Source organism: Spinacia oleracea, chromosome 4 (assembly GCF_020520425.1).
Source record: "Spinacia oleracea cultivar Varoflay chromosome 4, BTI_SOV_V1, whole genome shotgun sequence".
NCBI classification, from domain to species: Eukaryota; Viridiplantae; Streptophyta; class Magnoliopsida; order Caryophyllales; family Amaranthaceae; genus Spinacia; species Spinacia oleracea.
In genome coordinates this window covers 77994314-78018847 of record NC_079490.1, presented here as the reverse complement: position 1 = coordinate 78018847, position 24534 = coordinate 77994314, and the positions used below count along the sequence as shown (strand labels likewise).

General features: G+C 38.5%; 1 long non-coding RNA gene across 1 annotated transcript; it reads right to left on the bottom strand.

Annotated features, from left to right (window-relative positions):
- Positions 1-22605: 22605 nt before the first annotated feature.
- LOC110775164 (uncharacterized) lies at positions 22606-23669 on the bottom strand. The gene is made up of 2 exons (XR_002529666.2): positions 23235-23669; positions 22606-23083 (listed from the first exon to the last, which is right to left on the bottom strand). It is a non-coding gene; the product is annotated as an uncharacterized lncRNA (long non-coding RNA).
- Between the last annotated feature and the right edge of the window lie 865 nt (positions 23670-24534).

The following is a 24534-nucleotide window of genomic DNA, read 5'->3' as shown; positions in this document are numbered from 1 at the left end:
TTCGCTAGTCTAGTTCATTTTTCATTTTCTTTTTCTTTGAAAACCGAAAAAAATGGCAAATTCTTTTGTTTCTCAAGATGACGAATCGATTTCGCTTGATGATCTTCTCTATTTCCATGATAAATTCTTAAGCTATTTGAAAGTTGAATCTACCCAACCATTGGGTGAGATGCTACTTTTCATGAAGTATCTTGAAATTCAAGAAGAGCAAAGAATAGATTCTTGTTTGAATTTATTTGAGGACATGTCCCAACGAGTTGTAAAAGGCTTTTTGGGAATTTCTAACCTATTGCAAGAGTCTATTAAGGAAGTATCATGGAGAAGAGAAGAGTTTGAGGCTACATTGCCACCTATGATGCATGACATTGAGGAGTTGAGTATTGGAGAGTTTGTTCCTACTCGTTCCTCTTTGAGAGAGTGCATCGATGATGGTGATGAAAATCTATTTGCTCCATTTTGCCTTGAAGTGCTTAAGTCGATTCAAATTGAGGAAAAGAGTGAATGTGCCAACCAAAAAGATTTTAAAGTGAATGAAGGATCTTATGTTGAGATTTCTTGTGCTTTATGTGATGTGAGTGAAGTTGTTTGTGAATCTCTTGTTCCCACTCCCTTCCCTCATTCCCCATTCCGAAAGAGAAAACTCAACATTTATCCTTCATTTCCTATTTCTTTTCCCTTTTTGTCCAAACTCCCGCCGCTTGAGGATTCTTTTTCCTCCATTGATCCTAATGATTCTCCTTCACCAAAGGAGCATGAAGAAGGGAGTATTTCTTTTGTTTTTCCTTTTGATTTTTCTTATTTTTGGTTCCCTACCCCTTGTAGGCATAGAGTTGCATTTTACTTTGTGCTTGCATCTCATTTGACTCTTGCCTACTTGTTACTATTTGATATGTTTGCCATTGCATATGACAAACTATTGCGATCGTTGTCGGGGTACTTACTAGAGGTAAGAAGCGTCAAGCTAATGACGTAAAAAGAGAGCTTCTCGGGAGGCAACCCGTGGGTGTTGGCCATTTGGCCCATGTATACTAATTTTTCTTGATTTTTGAAGTTTTTTTTTTGTGGCTCAAGCTTTCTTGATGTGGAAATCTTTGCATCCATCTTTGCCATGTCCGGCTATTCCTTGGTGAGTTCGTTCGTTATTACGGTTCTTTGCGGGACTTGCTCCCACGTCATCACCGGTAATATCCTTCTAACTCACATGCATTCTTTGGGTTGGGCATCTTTATTGCGGGGCATTGGTTGGATGGGTAGCTGTGCCCCTCCTAGTTTCGTTTTAGGCCTTGAGGACATGGCCTAATTCGAGCTTGGGGGGAGATTCTATTGTTTGCTACTTTGATCTCCGTGTGATGGATTGCTTGATTTTGTGAATATTTTGGATTTTATGCATATTCCTTGATTAGTTTCATTGATTTTGTGAATATTTGATTTTGTTTCCTTTTCTTTTCTTTTCATTTTATTTTCCTTTTTTTCTTTCTCTTATCTTTTTCTTTCTTTTTCCTTTTCAATCTTTTTCAAGGCAAGCTTTTCTAGCTTTTTAGGCATTATTCTTGATTTGGGCAAATAAAATTGGAACTTGTAGACTAGAATGCTTTTATTCCCAATTGGTAGATGTTTACACGGTTTTTAATGTCTTGGGTCGAATCTAGGATTTGGTGTCAAGGAAGTTGGTTAGAACTTTGGGTAGCATGCGTCTTGAACCCTTGGCTTGTGGTAAGATGGTGTCGATCTCTCTAGTGACTTGAAACCGGAGAGAGTGGTATTTGCTCCCATGTGAGGTTCATGTTCAAAAATAGCCCAAACACATATTCATATATTGAGTGGCATGGATCCTTGGCATTGACTTTCTTACTTCCCGAATTTGACTGTTTCCTTCCCGAGACCGCGACTGGACTACTTTAGGGGACGATAGAGGCATTTCTTTCGGTGACTATTTTTCTTTTTAGTTTAGGACTTTATTTTCTATTTTTCTCATATATATTTTTGTTTGCAATTGCCCCCTTGCTAGCCATTTGAGCCTTTCCCCTTCATTTCTTATAAGCACATTATATGCCCAATAGCCTTTGTTTTGTTTTCACCCTTAGAAGTGATAGTGAAACTTTGTGTTATGATGCTTGTTGGTTTTGAATGAATATGCAAAGTTGAGGAATAATTGTTATTGTTATGAATGGCAAAGTTTGGGAATTGTATTGTATATAGTGAATAAATGATGAAAAAAGTAAAAATGAGAAATAAAAGTTTTGAAAAAGCCAAAAATAGAGAAAAGTTTCATTTGAAACACAAAAAAAGAGAAAATCAAATCAAGAAAAGTGCAAAAAGAGTTGTAGTTTAGAATTGTTATTGAATAAGCTTGGGGGTACCCCAAATAAGTGGTATGAGTTTTGTAATGGTTCGATTGCTTGAGTTGAGTTCATTCATTGCGCTTCACTTTAGGTATGAGCACCAAATTTCCAAATTTGTTCCGCACCTTACCCCTAGCCTACGTTACGCCCTAAAATCCCTCTTGACCCTTTATAGTTGAGTCATTGTCGGTGGAGGGAGGATTTGGTCAAGTTTATGGAATGGGATTGTCATGCTAAGATGTCGGGTAGCCTATCTTGATTTTCTGGCGCCTTCGCGGTGTCTTGAGAAGCTATTCTCAAGGGTGGATAAGATCTAGAGATTTGACGTGGTATGCGCGGATGTAGGGGGATTGATTAGTGCTTGCCCTTAGTTCGCTTTGCTTGATGCTCGAATCTTTCACTCGATTTAGGACATTGGATAGCGTGCATTCGTCTATTTAGTTAGTAATATTAGGATTCTCTCATACTTGTTCCATAATAAAGGCCCTTATCTTGAGTTTTGTAGTTTCGTTTTTTCATTTTCTTTTTCTTTCTTTTCTTTTCTTTTTCGTTCTTTTCTTTTTCTTTTTCTTTTCTTTCTTTTTCTTGGTTTGTTTTTCATTTTTAGGTCTTGCCTTGATTCAAATATTTGGAAGAGTTATGGGTGTTTCTCTTTGGAAACCCTTGCGAGATCCCACTCGCCCTCATGAGCGATTGTAGGGTTCAAAGAGCTTGTTGCATTCGCTTAAATGCAATCGTGATTCCTACGAAAGTGAGTTAGTGTGCATTCTTGTAGATCTTATTTTCGTAATTTCAATTTTTAATAAATAAGCTCGTTCTCCTCCCCGTTTCTCATTCTAGCTTTGCTTGAGGACAAGCAAAGGGTTAGCTTGGGGGAGTTTGATGAGCGACATTTATGTCGCTCTTAGCTTAGGATTTTATGTTAGTTTTTATGCTTTTTATAGTTTTTATAGTTTTTTGTGTGCATTTTTAAAGTTTCGTTCCATCTTATGCTTTACAGGTGATTATGATGAAAAGTGATGGAAAACAAGTAGAATCGAGCCAAAACAGGGCTTGTGCGATCGAGTGATGGTTTGTGCGCCCGAATAGAGCAGTGCAAATGGACTTAAGGAATTTCCAGTTTTGTGCGATCGAATGCCCTCTGTTGTTCGGTCGCACATAATGGACTTCTGAGACAGAATGTCCCAAAATTGGAAAACGACTGTTAGGTTATGATACATATGACAATTCATAAATCATGCGGAAAAACCATAAACCCAGGAAAACATATTATTTACACATAATCATTTAGCATAGATTAGATGCATACTCTTTGTTGCGTGCCTTCCCTAGCTGCGCCCGAACCGAACAAGAACAAGTCTTTAGGACTCCAAGTGTCGTCCCTCCGTAGATAGTCCACAGCACGTCCGGATCCGCCTTAAGATTGACCAACTAGAATCGCCCTTAAGGTACTATTATTTTCGGCACTTTATAGGCAAATGTGTGACTGAATTTTTCTCTCAAAACTCACTTTGAATACTTTGAAACTTCTGTTATAAATTGTGAGCCCTAGCCTCATATTTATAGCGGTATGGAAAGGGAATCGAAATCCTATTCAGATACAAATTAATTAAACCTAGAATCCTACAAGAACTCTAATTTAATTAATTTATCAAATAGAATTAGGAATTTAATCATTAACCGAACTCTGCATGTTTTAGGAAACGTGCACGAACACAAACACTTGCACACACACGCACGGCAGCCACAATGGGCCCCATGCGTGCGCGCGAGCAGCAGCCCACTCAGCGCCCGCGCGCGCTGCGCGCTGCGCGTGCTGTGCGCGCTGTGCGCGCTGCGCGCTGCGCGCAGCCTGCTGGGCCTGGCCTTGCGCTGGGCCTGGCGTGGCTGTTTGTGCGGCGCGCTTGGCTTGCTGGGCGATGGCCTGGCTTCGTGCTGGGCCTCGTCCGGCAGGCCTCGTCCGATGCTTATTCGTACGATGCGCTTCCGATTAAATTTTCCGATTCCGGAATTTATTTCCGATACGAACAATATTTAATATTTCCGATTCCGGAATTAATTTCCGTTTCGAACAAATATTTAATATTTCCGTTTCCGGAATTATTTTCCGATTCCGGTAATATTTCCGATTCTGACAATATTTCCGTTTCCGGCAATATTTTCGATTCTGGCAATATTTCCATTTCCGATAATATTTTCCGACACGTACCATGTTTCCGTTTCCGGCAACATCTACGACTTGGATAATATTTATATTTCCGATACGATCCATATTTCCGTTTCCGGCAATATCATCGTTTCCGGAGTATTCATTCCTTGCCTGTGACGATCTTAGCTCCCACTGAAACCAAGATCCGTCGGTTCCGAATATTCATAGATGGAGTATTTAATGCTATTAAATACTTGATCCGTTTACGTACTATTTGTGTGACCCTACGGGTTCAGTCAAGAGTAAGCTGTGGATTAATATCATTAATTCCACTTGAACTGAAGCGGCCTCTAGCTAGGCATTCAGCTCACTTGATCTCACTGAATTATTAACTTGTTAATTAATACTGAACCGCATTTATTAGACTTAACATAGAATGCATACTTGGACCAAGGGCATTATTTCCTTCAGTCTCCCACTTGTCCTTAGGGACAAGTGTGCATTTCCTAATTCCTTTGTCGCTCGATGCTTGCTCTTGAACATAAGGTAAGAGTTGTCATCCTTATTATGTCTAGAGGTGTTCCTCGGTTTTAGAGTTCAACTGATCAAATAAACAGATAATCATAGCCTATGATTCATCCGAGCACGGCCATGCATTTCACAGTTTCTAGCTCTCCGAGTGGCCTTGTACAACTTTTAAGCATCTCATCCCGATTTATGGGAGGACAATCCCAATCTTGCGATCTTGAGATTAGACTTCGTTTGATAGGTGATTACCTGAGCGTTGCCTTTATAGCCTCCTTTTACGGTGCGACGGTTGGTCAACGTCAAAGCAACCAGTTCTCAAACAAGTAATCTTCAAATCACTCAGGTATTGAGGATTTAGTGTCTAATAATTTAATGAAATTTACTTATGACAGACTTTCATCTCTTACAGTAAAGTTTCATAGGTCTCGTCCGATACTAGTCTTCCCAAAGTAAGTATCTATGCAAATGATTATGACATTGCCATGTCCACATAGTTCAAGAAACAGAACTACTAGTCATCTTGCATTCTAATCGTCTAACGTTTTCTATGCGTCCAATTTTATAGAAAACTCCGATTAGGGACCATTTTCAACCTTTGACATTCAAGTTCACTTGATAGACATTTCTTAGTCACAGGACTGGTCCTGACAGTCTATCTTGAATATATCGTCAAATTGAAGGGACTCATCATTTAATAAACCACAAATTAAATGGAAAAATGAATTCTTTTCATTTATTGTGAATGATTAACCAATAATGTTTTACAAAGATTTAAACTCTAAAACTTTAAAACATTAAACAGAGACATCAAAGCCATTCTCCAATATGCTTGATTCCCATAGCTGCAGTGTGCGAGTTGTGCTTCGCCTGCGGCAGAGGTTTAGTTAATGGATCTGATATGTTGTCATCAGTTCCAATTTTGCTTATCTCGACTTCTTTTCTTTCAACGAACTCTCGTAGAAGGTGAAATCTACGAAGTACATGCTTGACTCTCTGGTGGTGTCTAGGCTCTTTTGCCTGTGCAATAGCTCCGTTATTATCACAATACAGGGCTATTGGTCCTTTAATGGAGGGGACTACACCAAGTTCTTCTATGAACTTCCTTAGCCATATAGCTTCCTTTGCTGCTTCATGTGCAGCAATGTACTCCGCTTCAGTTGTAGAATCCGCAATGGTGCTTTGCTTAGCACTTTTCCAGCTTACTGCTCCTCCGTTGAGGCAGAAGACAAACCCAGACTGTGATCTGAAATCATCTTTGTCGGTTTGGAAACTTGCGTCCGTATAGCCTTTAACAATTAATTCATCATCTCCACCATAGACCAGGAAGTCATCTTTGTGCCTTTTCAGGTACTTCAGAATGTTCTTGGCAGCAGTCCAATGCGCCTCTCCTGGGTCTGACTGGTATCTGCTCGTAGCACTGAGTGCGTACGCAACATCCGGGCGTGTACATATCATAGCATACATTATTGAACCAATCAATGATGCATATGGAATCCCATTCATTCGTCTACGCTCATCAAGTGTTTTTGGGCACTGAGTCTTGCTAAGAGTCATTCCATGAGACATGGGTAGGTAGCCTCGCTTGGAGTCCGCCATCTTGAACCTATCAAGCACCTTATTGATATAAGTGCTTTGACTAAGTCCAATCATCTTTTTAGATCTATCTCTGTAAATCTTGATGCCCAATATGTACTGTGCTTCTCCTAGATCCTTCATCGAAAAACATTTCCCAAGCCAAATCTTGACAGAGTTCAACATAGGAATGTCATTTCCGATAAGCAATATGTCGTCGACATATAATACTAGGAAAGCAATTTTGCTCCCACTGACTTTCTTGTATACACAAGATTCGTCCGCGTTCTTGATGAAACCAAAGTCACTGACTGCTTCATCAAAACGTATATTCCAGCTCCTGGATGCCTGCTTCAATCCGTAGATTGACTTCTTTAGCTTGCATACCTTTTTAGCATTCTTTGGATCCTCAAAACCTTCAGGCTGTGTCATAAACACAGTTTCTGTTAAAACGCCGTTTAAGAAAGCAGTTTTGACATCCATCTGCCATATTTCGTAATCGTAATATGCAGCGATTGCTAACATTATTCGAATAGACTTTAGCATTGCAACTGGTGAAAAGGTTTCATCGTAATCCACACCGTGGACTTGCCTGTAACCTTTTGCAACCAATCTAGCTTTGTAAACTTCAAGTTTCCCATCCTTGTCCTTTTTCAGTTTGAAAACCCATTTGCTTCCAATGGCTTGGTAGCCATCTGGCAAATCGACCAAATCCCATACTTGGTTTTCAGACATGGAGTCTAATTCAGATTGCATGGCTTCTTGCCATTGCTTGGAGCTAGGGCTCGTCATAGCTTGCTTGTAAGTCGCAGGTTCATCACTTTCAAGTAATAGAACGTCATAGCTCTCGTTCGTCAAAATACCTAAGTACCTTTCCGGTTGAGATCTATATCTTTGCGATCTACGCGGGGTAACATTTCTAGATTGACCATGATTCTCACCAGATTCTTCTAAAGATCTCTGAGTTTCATCCTGAATGTCATCTTGAGCATTCTCTAGAGTTTGTTGTTCGACTCGAATTTCTTCGAGGTCTACTTTTCTCCCACTTGTCATTTTGGAAATGTGATCCTTCTCCAAAAAGACACCATCTCGAGCAACAAACACTTTGTTCTCAGATGTATTGTAGAAGTAATACCCCTTTGTTTCCTTTGGATAGCCCACAAGGATACATTTGTCAGATTTTGGATGAAGTTTGTCTGAAATTAATCGTTTGACGTATACTTCACATCCCTAAATCTTAAGAAAAGACACATTTGGAGGCTTTCCAAACCATAATTCGTATGGAGTCTTTTCGACAGCTTTAGACGGAGCTCTATTTATAGTGAGTGCAGCTGTATTTAGTGCATGTCCCCAAAATTCTAATGGAAGTTCGGCCTGACCCATCATTGACCTGACCATGTCTAGCAAGGTTCTGTTCCTCCGTTCTGACACACCGTTCCATTGTGGTGTTCCAGGAGGAGTCAATTCTGATAGAATTCCACATTCTTTCAGATGGTCATCAAATTCATAGCTCAGATATTCACCGCCTCTATCAGACCGCAGTGCCTTAATCTTCTTGCCTAATTGATTCTCTACTTCACTCTGAAATTCCTTGAATTTGTCAAAGGATTCAGACTTATGCTTCATTAGGTAGACATAACCATACCTACTGAAGTCATCAGTGAAAGTGATAAAGTAGCTGAAACCACCTCTAGCATTTGTACTCATTGGTCCACATACATCTGTATGGATTAAACCCAATAGTTCATTTGCTCTTTCTCCAACTTTAGAGAAAGGTTTCTTCGTCATTTTGCCAAGTAAACATGATTCGCATTTACCATAATCCTCTAAGTCAAATGGTTCTAGAATTCCTTCCCTTTGAAGTCTTTCTAAGCGTTTCAAGTTTATATGGCCTAATCGACAATGCCACAGATAGGTGAGATCTGAATCATCCTTTTTGGCCTTTTTGGTATTTATGTTATATACTTGTTTGTCGTGATCTAATAAATAAAGTCCATTGACTAATCTAGCAGATCCATAAAACATCTCTTTAAAATAAAACGAACAACTATTGTCTTTTATTATAAAGGAAAATCCCTTAGCATCTAAGCAAGAAACTGAAATGATGTTTTTAGTAAGACTTGGAACATGGAAACATTCTTCCAGTTCCAAAACTAGCCCGGAGGGCAACGACAAATAGTAAGTTCCTACAGCTAATGCAGCAATCCGTGCTCCATTTCCCACTCGTAGGTCGACTTCACCCTTGCTTAACTTTCTACTTCTTCTTAGTCCCTGTGGATTGGAACATAAGTGTGAGCCACAACCTGTATCTAATACCCAAGAAGTTGAATTAGCAAGTATACAGTCTATAACGAAAATACCTGAAGATGGAACGACTGTTCCGTTCTTCTGATCTTCCTTTAGCTTCAAGCAATCTCTCTTCCAATGCCCCTTCTTCTTGCAGTAGAAGCATTCGGATTCAGAAGTGGGTTGACTGACCTTTCTCTTTGCAGATTTGGCGCCAGTTTGCTTAGTTGGGCTGGCTTTGTTGCCACCTTTCTTAGCATTCCTCTTCTTTCCAGATTTCTTGAACTTGCCCCCACGCACCATAAGCACATCCTGCTTATCACTTTTGAGCGTCTTTTCAGCGGTCTTCAGCATACCGTGAAGCTCAGTGAGCGTTTTGTCCAGACTATTCATACTGTAGTTCAGTTTGAACTGATCATACCCGCTATGAAGAGAATGGAGGATGGTGTCTATAGCCATTTCCTGAGAAAATTGCTGATCCAGCCGACTCATATTCTCAATGAGTCCAATCATTTTGAGAACATGTGGACTTACGGGCTCGCCTTTCTTAAGCTTGGTCTCAAGAATTTGCCTATGAGTCTCGAATCTTTCGACTCGAGCCAGATCTTGGAACATGTTCTTCAACTCACTGATGATTGTGAAAGCATCTGAGTTGATGAACGTTTTCTGCAGATCCGCACTCATGGTGGCGAGCATTAGACATTTCACATCCTTTTTGGCATCAATCCAACGATTGAGGGCTGCCTGAGTGACCCCGTCGCCTGCAGCTTCGGGCATCGCCTCATCTAGGACATACTCCTTTTCTTCCTGCATAAGAACTATTTGCAAGTTCCTTTGCCAGTCAAGGAAGTTTTTCCCGTTCAACTTCTCCTTTTCGAGAATTGATCGAATGTTGAATGAATTGTTGTTTGCCATATTAAAAACTACAATTGAAAAGAATAAACAAATAAATAACCATTCACAGTTTCTCTTAATAAACTTAAATTCTAGCATACATGCATAATTCAATGTTTATTAAGCATTTTATTCAAATTATGTGTTCCGGCAGGTGTGAATAAAATGATTCCAAGATCCTAAAATCATTGAAGAACTAAGCACAGTTTGTCGACTTAATCCTAGAACATCTTAGGTAAGCAAAAGCCTTTTGCTAATAGTCTAGAAACTATTCTTGGTTGATAGGTACGTCTAAGAACTTATTAGGTAAACCTATCGAATTTGCCACGACATAAAAGGACTCCTTACTTATATCGTTGAGTTTCACCAAAACTAACATGTACTCACAATTATTTGTGTACCTTGCCCCTTTAGGACCAATAAGTAACACCTCGCTGAGCGAAAACTATTACTAGATTGATGTAAAGGATATCCAAGCAAGTGTATATTTTGGCATGGCACCTTTTAACTCAATTTTTAAGTTTGGAACTTAAGGCTCTTACTATGTTGGTTAGATTTTAAGTGAACTAAAATCCTTAATCATGCAACATAATCAAGCTTTTGATCTCATGCATTTTAAGACATATTTAAAGCAATAAATAACTTAAAACATGCATAAGATATTTGTGATCTAGTATGGCCCGACTTCATCTTGAAGCTTTGACTTCAAAGTCCGTCTTGAAAATCTCCGTGGGAGGCACCATTTTCTTCAAATAGGATAAGCTATAACTAATTACAACTATTTGATGGTTCGCAGACCATATTTGAATTGAAAAATAACTTTGGTACTTTAGACCAATTACATTCAAATTAATGGTACGCAGACCATATTTTCTATCCTATTTGGGCCATACTAGTCACTTCATAACCTGCAAAACAGTACATATACAATATATACCATTCACCCATTCATTATCATGAATGGCCCACATAGCTGGTTAGTAAAACACATTATGCATCACGTAAACATTTGCAGCAATTAATCAAGGGCACCAATAATCTACCAATTATTCAGTCCTTATTAATTCTAATCAAGTTGTTTTAACCTTAAGGATTTGTAGACCTAATCAAGAGTTTATGACTAAAAAGCGCTCCCACTTAAACCAATAAATTCATATGCTTTACCAATTTTAAACATAAAAATGTATTTCTAGTCTAACCGGAAACATACAAATTTAATTAAAATTTAAAGCTCATATAAATTTATAATTGAATCCAAAAAGTTTAATTTAATTTCAGTCGCATTTAAATTAATTCATGATTTTAATTTTAGTAAAATAATTAGAATAAATAACATTTATTATAATTATAATATTCAAAATTAAAATCCAAGAAAATAATTTAAATTATTAATTTTAAAATTAATTAAAATTACGTGAACTGAAATTTTCAAATTAAACATTCAAAACGATCTAATCGTAACGCAAACACCCTACGCGTTGCATGCCCATGGGCCGCACGCACACAACCATTGCTGGCCATGTGCGCGCAGCCCATGCGCTCGTCGCATAGCTGCTGCATCCCTATCGCAAGCCTCCGCACGCATTGGTGCTCGCTGCGCGCGCCAGCGCTCATCGCACGCGGGCTATCGCTCGCAGTGCGCGCGCGACATCGCTCGCTGGGCGCGCGACATCGCTCGCTGGGCGCGCGAGCCATCGATCGCTGGGCGCGCGACATCGCTCGCTGGGCGGGCGACATCGCTCGCTGTGCGCGCGAGCAATGCTAGGCGCAGCGCTCGTGGCACGCGAGCTTGCGCTCGCTGCGCGCGAGGCTGCGCGCTCTTGTGCGAGGCAGCGCGCGTTGTGGCGCAGCTCGCTTGCTGCCCACACGCGACTGCCTTGGCTCGCCCTACGCCCATGCCCATTCGTCCATTGGTCGTGGCACACGACACAAGGCAGGGCTGCTGCCTTGTGCTCGTGCACTACGCCCTTGCTCATTGCATTCGTGCCGCACAGGCGACGAGCTCCCTTGCTCGTCGTCGCATGCCCGCATTATACAACACCCCTTAAGGGTAACACGAAGCGTCCATTGCTTCGTGCGTGCAAGTTATATGAACGAATCGCATAAAAATTTAAAATTTATATTTAAAATTAATGACAAATTAATAAATAATATTAATTTCATAATTTTAGGGCGAAAAAATCGAAAATTTATTATCCAATTGATTTCCGATTGTTATGGATTCAAGTCTAGGTCATAAAAATTTAAAATTTATCGTAAATTTACAATTTTTATGGTGGTTTTTAATCATAGGTTTCTAATTAAATTACAATTAATTATGAAAATCAAATTAATTTTAAATTATTCTAATTTTCAACAAATTAATCATAATTACAAATTAGATTGCATAATTAACAAGACTAGGCATTCAAACTTGTTAAACATATGCAGTAGGTCAATCAAAAATTCAAGATTTATCAACAAGAATCGCAAATTTTTAATTTAACATCTTAAATTTACGAAATTTTTGCATTCGAAAAACTAAAACCTTCGAAAAGTCATAGTTAGGCTTCGAATTTGAGAATTCTGGGTTCGGCAGAAAAAAAATATTTTTGTCAAAATTTTAGAATGCCTTTTACATGCGGAATTGACACAAAAATCACTCAATTCGGATGAGTAACGAAGAAACTGCCGAAAAACTGCGTACGTATAATTAAATAAATGCAATTTGCAATTAATTAACAATTACGAAAATTAATCACCCCTTTTAATTCTTGCAAATTTGTAATATTTAAACATGTTCATGCAATTTAGATTATGAAAATAATAAGGGGCTCTGATACCACTGTTAGGTTATGATACATATGACAATTCATAAATCATGCGGAAAAACCATAAACCCAGGAAAACATATTATTTACACATAATCATTTAGCATAGATTAGATGCATACTCTTTGTTGCGTGCCTTCCCTAGCTGCGCCCGAACCGAACAAGAACAAGTCTTTAGGACTCCAAGTGTCGTCCCTCCGTAGATAGTCCACAGCACGTCCGGATCCGCCTTAAGATTGACCAACTAGAATCGCCCTTAAGGTACTATTATTTTCGGCACTTTATAGGCAAATGTGTGACTGAATTTTTCTCTCAAAACTCACTTTGAATACTTTGAAACTTCTGTTATAAATTGTGAGCCCTAGCCTCATATTTATAGCGGTATGGAAAGGGAATCGAAATCTTATTCAGATACAAATTAATTAAACCTAGAATCCTACAAGAACTCTAATTTAATTAATTTATCAAATAGAATTAGGAATTTAATCATTAACCGAACTCTGCATGTTTTAGGAAACGTGCACGAACACAAACACTTGCACACACACGCACGGCAGCCACGATGGGCCCCATGCGTGCGCGCGAGCAGCAGCCCACTCAGCGCCCGCGCGCGCTGCGCGCTGCGCGTGCTGTGCTGTGCGCGCTGTGCGCAGCCTGCTGGGCCTGGCCTTGCGCTGGGCCTGGCGTGGCTGTTTGTGCGGCGCGCTTGGCTTGCTGGGCGATGGCCTGGCTTCGTGCTGGGCCTCGTCCGGCAGGCCTCGTCCGATGCTTATTCGTACGATGCGCTTCCGATTAAATTTTCCGATTCCGGAATTTATTTCCGATACGAACAATATTTAATATTTCCGATTCCGGAATTAATTTCCGTTTCGAACAAATATTTAATATTTCCGTTTCCGGAATTATTTTCCGATTCCGGTAATATTTCCGATTCTGACAATATTTCCGTTTCCGGTAATATTTTCGATTCTGGCAATATTTCCATTTCCGATAATATTTTCCGACACGTACCATGTTTCCGTTTCCGGCAACATCTACGACTTGGATAATATTTATATTTCCGATACGATCCATATTTCCGTTTCCGGCAATATCATCGTTTCCGGAGTATTCATTCCTTGCCTGTGACGATCTTAGCTCCCACTGAAACCAAGATCCGTCGGTTCCGAATATTCATAGATGGAGTATTTAATGCTATTAAATACTTGATCCGTTTACGTACTATTTGTGTGACCCTACGGGTTCAGTCAAGAGTAAGCTGTGGATTAATATCATTAATTCCACTTGAACTGAAGCGGCCTCTAGCTAGGCATTCAGCTCACTTGATCTCACTGAATTATTAACTTGTTAATTAATACTGAACCGCATTTATTAGACTTAACATAGAATGCATACTTGGACCAAGGGCATTATTTCCTTCAACGACCGCACAAGGCCTTATGTTCGACAGCACAACATTTGTTCGACCGCACAGCTTTTTGAGTTCGACCGCACAAAAGTTGTGCGCCTGATTAGTTCTCTTGTTCGACCGAATAGTGCTGCAAAGGAGACTTGAGCCAAAGAAACCCCATTCGACCGAACAGGATTTTACGTTAGGTCGCACAGGACGAAGGAAATGATCTTCGCTGTCTTCGCTCGCACAGGACTGCATTTGGTCGAAGAAAGTCATATACGTTCGGTCGCACAGTGGGTACGTGCGACCGAATCGCTGCACGGGCAGCTATTTTTCGAACTTTGGCTTCTATTTGAGGAAACATATAAATAGATTTTTCGTTATTTTTATAAGGAGAGTTTTTACGTAATTCATTTTTCTAATTTTCAGATTTTAGATTTTAGCTTAGAATTCTAGAGAGAGAAATAGATTAGGCCTTAGATTAGAGATTAGGATTAGGATTCTTAGTTTCAAATTCTTGATTCTTAGTTAAATTCAATCATCATTTTCAGATTTCTTTCCTCTTTGCTTTGAGTTTTGTTCTTCAATTTTGTGCTTCAAGTTTGATGCAATTTCTTCATTCCAAGGTATAATTCTAATTCTTCTTTTGATTTTGTTCTTCAATTCTTTAATTGCTTAGTTAATTTCGTTCTTGCTTAGATTATATGCTTGAATTCTAGAATTAGTTTGATATTTTGAATGTTCTTAGTTTTTCCCCAATTTTTGTAGTTTGAATTTTCTGAATTTTATTGTTTCAATTAGCTTCATTAGTTCAATTAGTTTCATGATTAGGATTAATATTAGTTTAATGTTGATGTTAATCATGCTAGTTGAGTAGTTTAGTCTAGAGGTTAGGGATGAAGCCTTGGCATTGAATTTGGGGAATTTTAGGGAAAACTCATGATTGATGTTGTGATTAAATGTGATTTAGTGATAGGATTTCCATGACTAGTTGAGTAGTAGTCGCGAATGCTATTCGATTGGATTAGATTAGAATGTATGATTAGGTTTGGCAAGACATTGTGGGCTTAATTCATGCAAGCGAATGATAGCACCTATTATATGCTAGCTAATCTAGCTTAGGATTTGGCAAAATCTTTCCATAGGCTAGGTTGCTTAGCGTGCTCTATCCGAGAGGTGGCGAGCACGTCATTAGTTTTCATTCCCCTATTGCTATGTCGTTGCATATTCAAGAATGACTTGACCTTGTTATTCCTTGATTCAATTTCATTGGCGATTCCCGATTCCTCTAGAATTCCTTTATTTGTTTGCTTTCTAGCTTAGATTAGATTAATTCAAAAACTCAAATTTCATCCGAACTAGCTTGTGAACGCATAGATTGAATAGTCAAACATATCCATTCCTATGGGACTATCCCTATACTTGCCGCTATAGTCAATATAGCCGGTTAGTTAGGTATTTTATAAATTTTGTTTGATTAGGTTGTTTTCTATTCAACGACGGAAAATACACTTATCAAGAGGCCGCTTCAATTCAAGTGGAATTAATAATATTAATCCACAGCTTACTCTTGACTGAACCCGTAGGGTCACACAAATAGTATGTGAACGGATCAAGTATTTAAAAGAATTAAATACTCCACTTATGGATATTCGGAATCGACGGATCTCGGTTCCAGTGGGAGCTGAAATCGTTAAAAGGCAAATTATGAATACTCCGGAAACGATGATATTGCCGGAAACGGAAATATGGATCGTATCGGAAATATAAATATTATCCAAGTCGTAGATGTTGCCGGAAACGGAAACATGGCACGTATCGGAAAATATTATCGGAAATAGAAATATTGCCAGAATCGGAAATATTGCCGGAAACGGAAATATTGTCAAATCGGAAATATTATCGGAATTGGAAAATAATTCCGGAATCGGAAATATTAAATATTTTTTCGAAACGGAAAATAATTCCGGAATCGGAAATATTAATTATTGTTCGAATCGGAAATGAATTCCGAAATCGGAAAATTAATCGGAAGCGCGTCGTACGAAATAAACATCGGACGAGCTTGCTAGACGAAGGCCCAGCACGAAGCCAGGCCCACGCCTAGCAAGCCCAGCGCGCAAGGCATGAGTAGTGAGCAACCAAAGGCACGCAAGGCCCAGCGCAAGGCCAGGTCTAGCGCGCCCATGGCTGCGAGCAACACGCGGGCTGCGAGGTCACTCGTGGGCTTCTCCGCGCGCGCGGGCATGGTCTGCTTGATTGTGGGCCGTGCTCGTGTGTGTGTTGAAGTTCGTGCATGCAACAAATCCTTAAGCAATTAGGATTAAATTAAAAAGATTAATTTCCTAGAGTTACTAGTTTTAAGTAAAGCCTGATTCTAATAGATTTAGATTACTTGAATCCTAGTAGACTTCTAATTCCATTATTCCTACCCTATAAATATGTGATGGCTTTCACAATTTATGAACACATAATTTTCAAGTATTCACCTAGTTTTAAGGATTAAAACTAATAATAATATTGCCTCAAATATTCGTATATTCATAATTCCTTAGGTGCTATTCTAGTTAATTAAATCTAAGGCGGATCCGAACGTGCTGTGGACTATCTACGGAGGGACGACATTTGGAGTCATAAATTTGTTCTTGTTCGGTTCGGGCGCAGCTAGGGAGGGCACGCTACAAAGTGTATGTATCCTAATTTATGCTAATTGTTATGTGGCAATTAATTTTAATTCCTGGCTTTATGGTTTTTCCGCATGATTTATATATGATTTATATGTATCATAACCTAACATTATGCCTATCCAATTACACCTTCCTCTAACAATGTTTGAGTGTGTGTTCAGGCAGTTGTATTCATTGCTGAAATGTGGTTGGATTATTGTTATTTAGGGTCTGTTTGTCATACAAGTATGTAAAGTTGCATACCGAGAATGTTAACTAAAACTTCTGAAATCTTAACTAAAACTAAAAAATAAATGTAACTAAAACTTGAAAAATCTTAACTAAAAATCAAAAAAGAATTTACTAAGACTCAAAAACACATAACTAAATAAAATACATTTAAAAAAACAAAAAAAATCAGAGGTTTTGCGCTTGAGAGGGTTCGAAGGGGGTTCCTCCTCGACGTCATGGCTGCCACTCGAAAGCAAGCAAAAACACAACAATAATGGTGGAAAATCAAAAGCAAAAACGCTGGTGACTGCGGCTAAGCAATCTAATTCTCGTAAACGACCTCCAAATACAGAAATGGTGGACAATGCTTCGATTTCGGAGCACTCAGAGGTTCGATCAAACCCAGATTTTGAAACGATGTTAGAGGACCAAATTTTGACTCCCAAATCTTCACTCTAGCACCTTCAGCATCGTTCAAATGTAAGAGATGATTTCAATGCATGGATTAATGGACTGCAATCAGGAATGATATTCGCTCCCATTTTCAATCGAATTCGAATTTTGGCGGGAGTAGAACTGTTTATCACATTCTTCAAACCAATACTGGAATTGGTAATGAACTGAGTAATGATTTGGATTGCAATACTTTGATTAATGACAAACAACCTATTGTGCAAATTGATCTTGAGGACATCCAGGATGAGATTTCTCTTTGGGAATATGTTGTACTATGCTATGTTCTTGGGGAAAATCCTCCCCAAAATGTGATGGAGGGATTTATTAGAAGAATCTGGGGGAGGTATGGGGTAGACAAAGTTTCTCTGGTTGGGAGAGGTTTGTATTTGACCAGGTTTACCACACTGGAAAATTGCCAGAAGGTCATCAATGGGGGCTTCAATTTCTTTGATGGGAAACCTGTGATTATGAAACCTTGGTCAGCTGACATGAACATAGCCAAGGATCCTGTGAGGAAACTGCCTATTTGGATCCAACTTCCTAACCTTAATGTCAAATATTGGGGGGATAAGAGTCTTACCAAGATAGTCAGTCAGATTGGATCAATGGTCAAAGTTGACCAAGCCACATACAATAGGGACAAGTTGATGTTTGCAAAAGTTCTAGTGGAGGTGGATATTGATCAAGATTTCCCTACTATGATACAATTTGTGAATGATAAATGGGTCAAAGTTGACCAGAAAGTCAACTATGGTTGGCTCCCTATCTCTTGCTCTCTTTGTAAGGGCTTTGGACACAACCACACCTCATGCACAAGAAGAGCTAAAGCTTCTAAGAGGGTATGGGTTCCTAAAGCTACCAACATTGTCCATGTTAACCCTCCCCCACCTATGGTGATCCCCAGTGACACTAGAATTATCATCACTCATATTAAAGATGATAACCACACCCCTGAGGGGTTTATTCAAGCTGCAAAGTTCAGCAAATATAAGGAGCAACAACTCAAACCAGTGAACATTGCAAACAAGTATCAGGTGCTTAGTGGATCTAAAGGTGACTCTGAGAATGATGATGGTCTTGATGGTGAGCCAGTAAAATTAGGGGGTGATGCTGTCAGGGGTGTGAGATCCCCTGTTCCTAATGGATAAGTTGCTATGATGGAATGTCAGGGGTCTGAACAGGTAGGCCAAACAGCTCAAAGTGAGGGAGATGATCTCTTCTCACAATATCAAATCGTTCAGTCTCTTGGAGACTAGGGTGAAAAACTCCAAAATGGGCAATCTCTATCCCAATCATTTCCCTCAATGGTGTTTTTCATCTAATAGTAGCTGTAACTATAATGGTAGAATAATAATTGCTTGGGATGCAAACTCTTTTACTGTTGATATCATCCATATGTCTAGTCAACTTGTGCACTGTTCTGTTACTCCTAGGAACTGTAAGACTAAATTATTTTGCACCTTTGTGTATGGTTTGAACACTGCTAGGGAGAGAGGACCTATGGTCTGATCTTCTTAACTTAGCATCTGTCTGTAGTAACTTCCCTTGGATCACTATGGGGGACTTTAATGCTATCATGGAGATGGAAGACAGGATTGGATCCCCTGTAAGATTTCATGATGTTTTGCCTATGAGGCAATGCATGACCCAATGCCAGTTGACCACCTTGAAAACAATTGGTAGACAATTCACATAGAGCAATAAACAGGATGGGGCTGATAGGGTGTTTACAAGAATTGATAGGGTTCTTGCAAACAGTTTATGGGAGGATTGCTTTGATCAGGCTGAGGCTACCTATCTCCCAGAAGAGGACTTTGATCACTGTCCTTTGATTCTAAGTACTTACACTGCTACGGCTTAAAGAATACCTTTTAGGTTCTTTAACATGTGGGTTTCATCCCCCAAATTCCTTGAGATAGTAAGGGAGCATTGGGATAAGTTTGTGTATGGTTGTCCCATGTTCAGGGTGATCCAGAAACTCAAATGGGTCAAAACTGATATGAGGCAATTGAATAAACAGGGTTACAGCAATGTTAAGAGTGATTTCATCAAGGCTCACCAACTTTTCTTGGCTACTCAGGCTAACCTTCCTGTTGACCCTTCAAAATGTAATATAGCTTCTGGTGAGAAGTTGTATGCTACACAGTATAGAACTTCTCTCAACAATTACTCTTCTTTTATGCAGCAAAGGGCCAAGTTGCACTGGTTAGAATATGGAGATGAGAACACTAAAACTTTTCACCAAAGCATCAAGTAGAGGAGAAAACACAACAAAATCCACTATTTACAGACTGATGGAGGAGAATGGTTAGTTCAACAGAGGGGGTTCAGAAGGCCTTTATGGACTTTTATGGTTCACTTTTCAGCTCTCCTATGGTCCACAAAACACCTGTTAAGTCTGCAATTGTTGATAAGGGGGCAAGACTTTCTCCTCATCATCTCTCAAATCTGGATTGTAATTTCTCTATGGATGAAATTAAGGCAGTCATGGACTCCATCCCAACCAACAAAGCTCCTGACATGGATGGATTCAATAGTATGTTCTTCAAGGCTTCTTGGGATATTGTGTAATATGATGTTTATTCAGCTATATGTGATTTCTTTCGAACTCGAAAAATTCTTAAGGAGATCAATATCACCTCAATCACTCTAGTTCCTAAAGTAAGTGTTCCTTCATCCGTAGGCGATTTAAGACCTATTGCATGTTGTTCTGTCATCCATAAGTACATGTCAAAACTACTCTGTACTAAGCTGAACTATGTTTTGCCTGACATCATCTCTCAGAATCAGGGTGCTTTTGTAGTTGGTAGATCTATCTTGCACAATGTACTAGTGTGTCAAGATATCATTAAACTTTATAGAAAAAGCTAGAAACAGCCTAATTGTTGCATGAAGCTTGACCTTAGGAAAGCATATGCTACTGTTGAGTGGGGTTTTATTAGTGAAATCATGCAGGAGTTTGGCTTTCCTGACCATTTTACCCATCTCATTATGACTTGTCGCACTACTACCCAATATTCTATTCTTATTAATGGGGTGCCTACTGAGATTCTCCACCCTAAGAGGGGTTTGAGGCAGGGTGACCCTCTCTCCCCTCTACTCTTTACTGTTTGTATGGAGTACTTTTCTAGGGCCATGTCAACTGCGAGTGAGCACCCTATGTTCAAGTTCCATTCCAGATGTAGGAGTATGAAACTGAATCACTTGTGTTTTGCTTATGATCTTCTCATGTTCGCAAAGGGGATGCTCAGGTTATTCAACTCATGCTTAGTGGTTTTCAACTCTTTTCTAATACTACTGGATTACAAGTCAACTCTGCCAAGTCCTCCATCTATTGTTGTGGTATGGATGATACCTATGCCCAGAATATCATTATTATATCCGGGTTTCAGGTTGGTACTCTTCCTTTCAAGTATTTGGGAATGCCTGTCAGCCCTTGGAAGCTTAAAGGTAGTGATTGTGAAGCATTGGTGGATAGAATGGGGGCAAGAATTAAGCTGCGGAGTTCTAGACATATCTCCTTTGTAGGAAGATCCCAACTCATTCACTTAGTCCTTATGAGCATTAGTGTCTACTGGTGTCAAATCTTCATCTTTCCAAAGGTTGTCCTTCACAAAATCAATACAATTTGCAAATCATTCCTTTGGTTTGGCACATATGATGACAGCAGGCCAGGGTCTATGGCATGGGATAAGGTTTGCCAGCCAAAGTGCCAAGGTGGTCTTGGTTTTCGAAATATTATGCTTTAGAACCAAGCTGCAGTGGGTAAACTGGTGTGGGCCATAGCTAACAAACAAGACAACTTGTGGGTGAAATGGATTCACACTGTGTATGTGAAAAAAAAGGGTGGATTTCACTTCCCCTGCAGCAGCAAGCTAGGTAGTGAAATATGTGTGTTCTGTAAAAGAAAGTTTCAACAATTTTATCCAATCTTCTCAGTGGATGTCCTCCTCTAGCTACTCCATCAAGAAAATGTATGAATCAATGTCTGGCAACAACACTAGGGTCAGATGGTGTAATTTGGTCTGGAATAGACTTTCAGTCCCTAAACACAGATTTATTCTATGGCCAGCAATGCATGACATGCTAAAAACAAAGGCTAGGTTATACAAGCTTGGTGTTGGGACTGATAACTTATGTCTTATCTGTAACTGTGCTGAAGAAACTGCCCTTCATATGTTCTTTGATTATGCTTATAGGAAAGCATACCTTTCCATCATACTTGAATGGTTAGAGATACATTGCACCAAGACTCACCTATATCAGGTGTTAATCTGGTTAAGGAAATTATGCAAAGGTGATTTCAGAAAAAAAAAAAAAAGTTGTCTACGTTGCTATAGCTGCTAGCTCTTACCTACTGCATTTGGAGAGCTAGGAACTCTGCTGTTTGGGAGCTACAAGTTCCTAATGTCATCCTTACAATGCATCAGGTTCAGACTGGCGTGAAAGGAAGAATCCAGAACCTGTTAGGAGCTAAGGTGAAGAGTACAGACAGAGAGTGGTTTCACTCATTGTAAAGCTTTAGAGAGCTTTCCTGTATTGTTCTGTTGTGGTTAATTCTGTTTGACTTTTTAGGCTCTGGCCTTGATGTTTCTTAGCGGTGAAAGACTTATCCCCCTTCAGCTAGGTTGTAATAGTTGTTGATAATTAATATATTTTCACTTACTTGCCAAGAAAAAAAACACATAACTAAGACATCTAAAACCTTAACTAAAACTCAACTTTTTTTTTTTTAACTAAGACTCTTTCGGAAACCGTAACTAAAACTCAAAAAGTATAACAAGAAAATTTTAAATCTTAACTAAAACTCAAAAAAAAAAAAACTAAAACTGAAAGACACGTAACTAAATTTTCTGAAATCTTAACTAAAATTCAAAAACGCGTAACTAAAATTCAAAAAAAAAATATTTAACTAAAACGTCTAAAATCTTAACTAAAACTCAAAAAAAGATTAACTAAAACTTTTGAAATATTGACTAAAACTCAAAAAACAAATAACTAAAACTAAAAATACGTACTCCAAATTAACTATTAACTAAAATAATAATGTTCTTAACTAAACAAATTTAACCTTAACTAAAATGAACTTATAATTAACTAAACCAAATTTAATCTTCAATAAAATAAAATTATTCTTAACTAAACAGAATTATTCTTAACTAAATACTCCGTGTAACAAAAGTTTAATTAAAACAAAAAATGACTTTAATGAAAAAAATATAACTCGACCTTAAAATTTCATAACTAAATATAAAAAAAGTATAACTGAAACAAAATATTTCTTAACTAAAATCATTTAATCATTACTAACGCACATGAAATATATCATTAATTAGCCTTTGGAAAATACAAACAAACAAATAAAATTTTGTACAAGGATTCAATGTAACATTATGATAACAGAAAGTAACAAAGTAACACAAAGCAACATCAACATCAACATCACGTATCACAATCCCAGAATCGGTAGAAGCAACGATGATAAAACTGCCACCATCGACCACCAGTTGGAGCTATTGCAAGGCCTCTGCAGCTGTTCTTCCTTTTCTCGCATCCACCGCCACAACCACAAGCGCGCAGCAGCAGAAAGTTAGAGCCACCAGCGCAACCACAGGCCACCGCTGTATGTCCGAATTCTCCCAAAAAGTACTCCAACTCTTCTGCCTCTACAACCTGGTCGACGGTGGAAACAAGCTTCTTTTACATCCTATAACACTAGAAAAATTGAACACAACCTCTGTTCGATCTGCAAAAACCTAAACGAAACCAAAAATAAAATTTTAAATCAAAAAATTAATAAAAAATAAAAAACTCAAAAATAAAAAACCTAAAAGGAATAAAAAAACCTAAAATATAAGAAAGAGGAGGAGGTGGTTTGGAGGCGGCAATAGAGCTTCCATCACTGACCTTCTACATATGTTCTTTCTTTGCTCGCAAGCACCACCACCAGCAGAGAATTGTAACCGCGCGCGCCTGATCTTCGGCTTCGGTGACCAATGCAGCTGACTCAATCTCTTTTGTAGCCGCAACAGGAATAACGCAACCTCCCACGATCTCCTTCTTCCTTCACCGCTGCTCGCCGGCCAACACATTCGTCGCCGCACCTCCCCTACCTCTCTCGTTGCGAGACCCTAATTTTTCCTCCCTGCCTCTACTCCCTGCTTCCCCATCCCCATGAAGACCTCCGCCGCCGGCATCTCTTCTGATGATATGTTATGGAAGGAGGAATAAAGAGATAGAAAATGTGATGGGATGAGGAGGAAGAGAAACCAATTTTATGAAGTGAGGAAGAGAGAGAAATTCCTTGACAATAAAAATGAAAAATAAATCATAAATTTGTATACTCCTTCTTGACTCTTAATATCACAAATCGTGTGCAACTAAAAATTATAATAAATTAATATTTATAAAATATATATTGATACTAATCTAACATGACCGCACATGACTAGAATTTTCTTACGTACGAATCACAAAAAATGGCCAAAGTCGTAGTGTGAATAGTGCAAAAAACAAATGATGCGATATATTTTAGTTTTTTTTTATTTTTTTTTATAGAAAACTGTTGAAGTTGACGTCAGAAATCTTGTGGTAACCATCGATAGTATTTTGTATAAGACCGCCTTATATAAAGTTTAATGTGGTTAGATCGAGGTGTCATGGTATAAGTACATACTGATATCTTTTTGTTGTAAAATTGGAATTGGAAACTTTTAGGTTATTTTTGTATTTGTTTCCCATTTGCTGCGAAAATATTGAAAAAATAGGACATAATGATAATTTCACAAAACTAGCTAGTATAGAAAGGTAATTAGTGTGTCATATTATTAGATTAGCTCATATTGGTGTCGATTTAATTAAGTTTCTCTTAATCTATATATTATACTAAAAGAGAGGAAATCAATGTGGTGATGACAAATTAATATCACTCATTGATTGGTCTCTCTTATAGATATAATAAAACTATAAAAAAAAAAATAAGATACTTGATTCTATAGTTCTTTTGTTAACATTTACCTCAAACAAAATATTTGATTCTCTTTTCCTCAAAATAGAAAAAGTTCATTCTATACATAGGGAATACTTTTTAAAATTATATATCTTTTCTATATTTGGTAACAAATATAACCAATATAAGATTATATATTTTATAAAAAAAATTATCCATTATACGGGGTATGTAGTATTATTATTATAAAAATTAAAA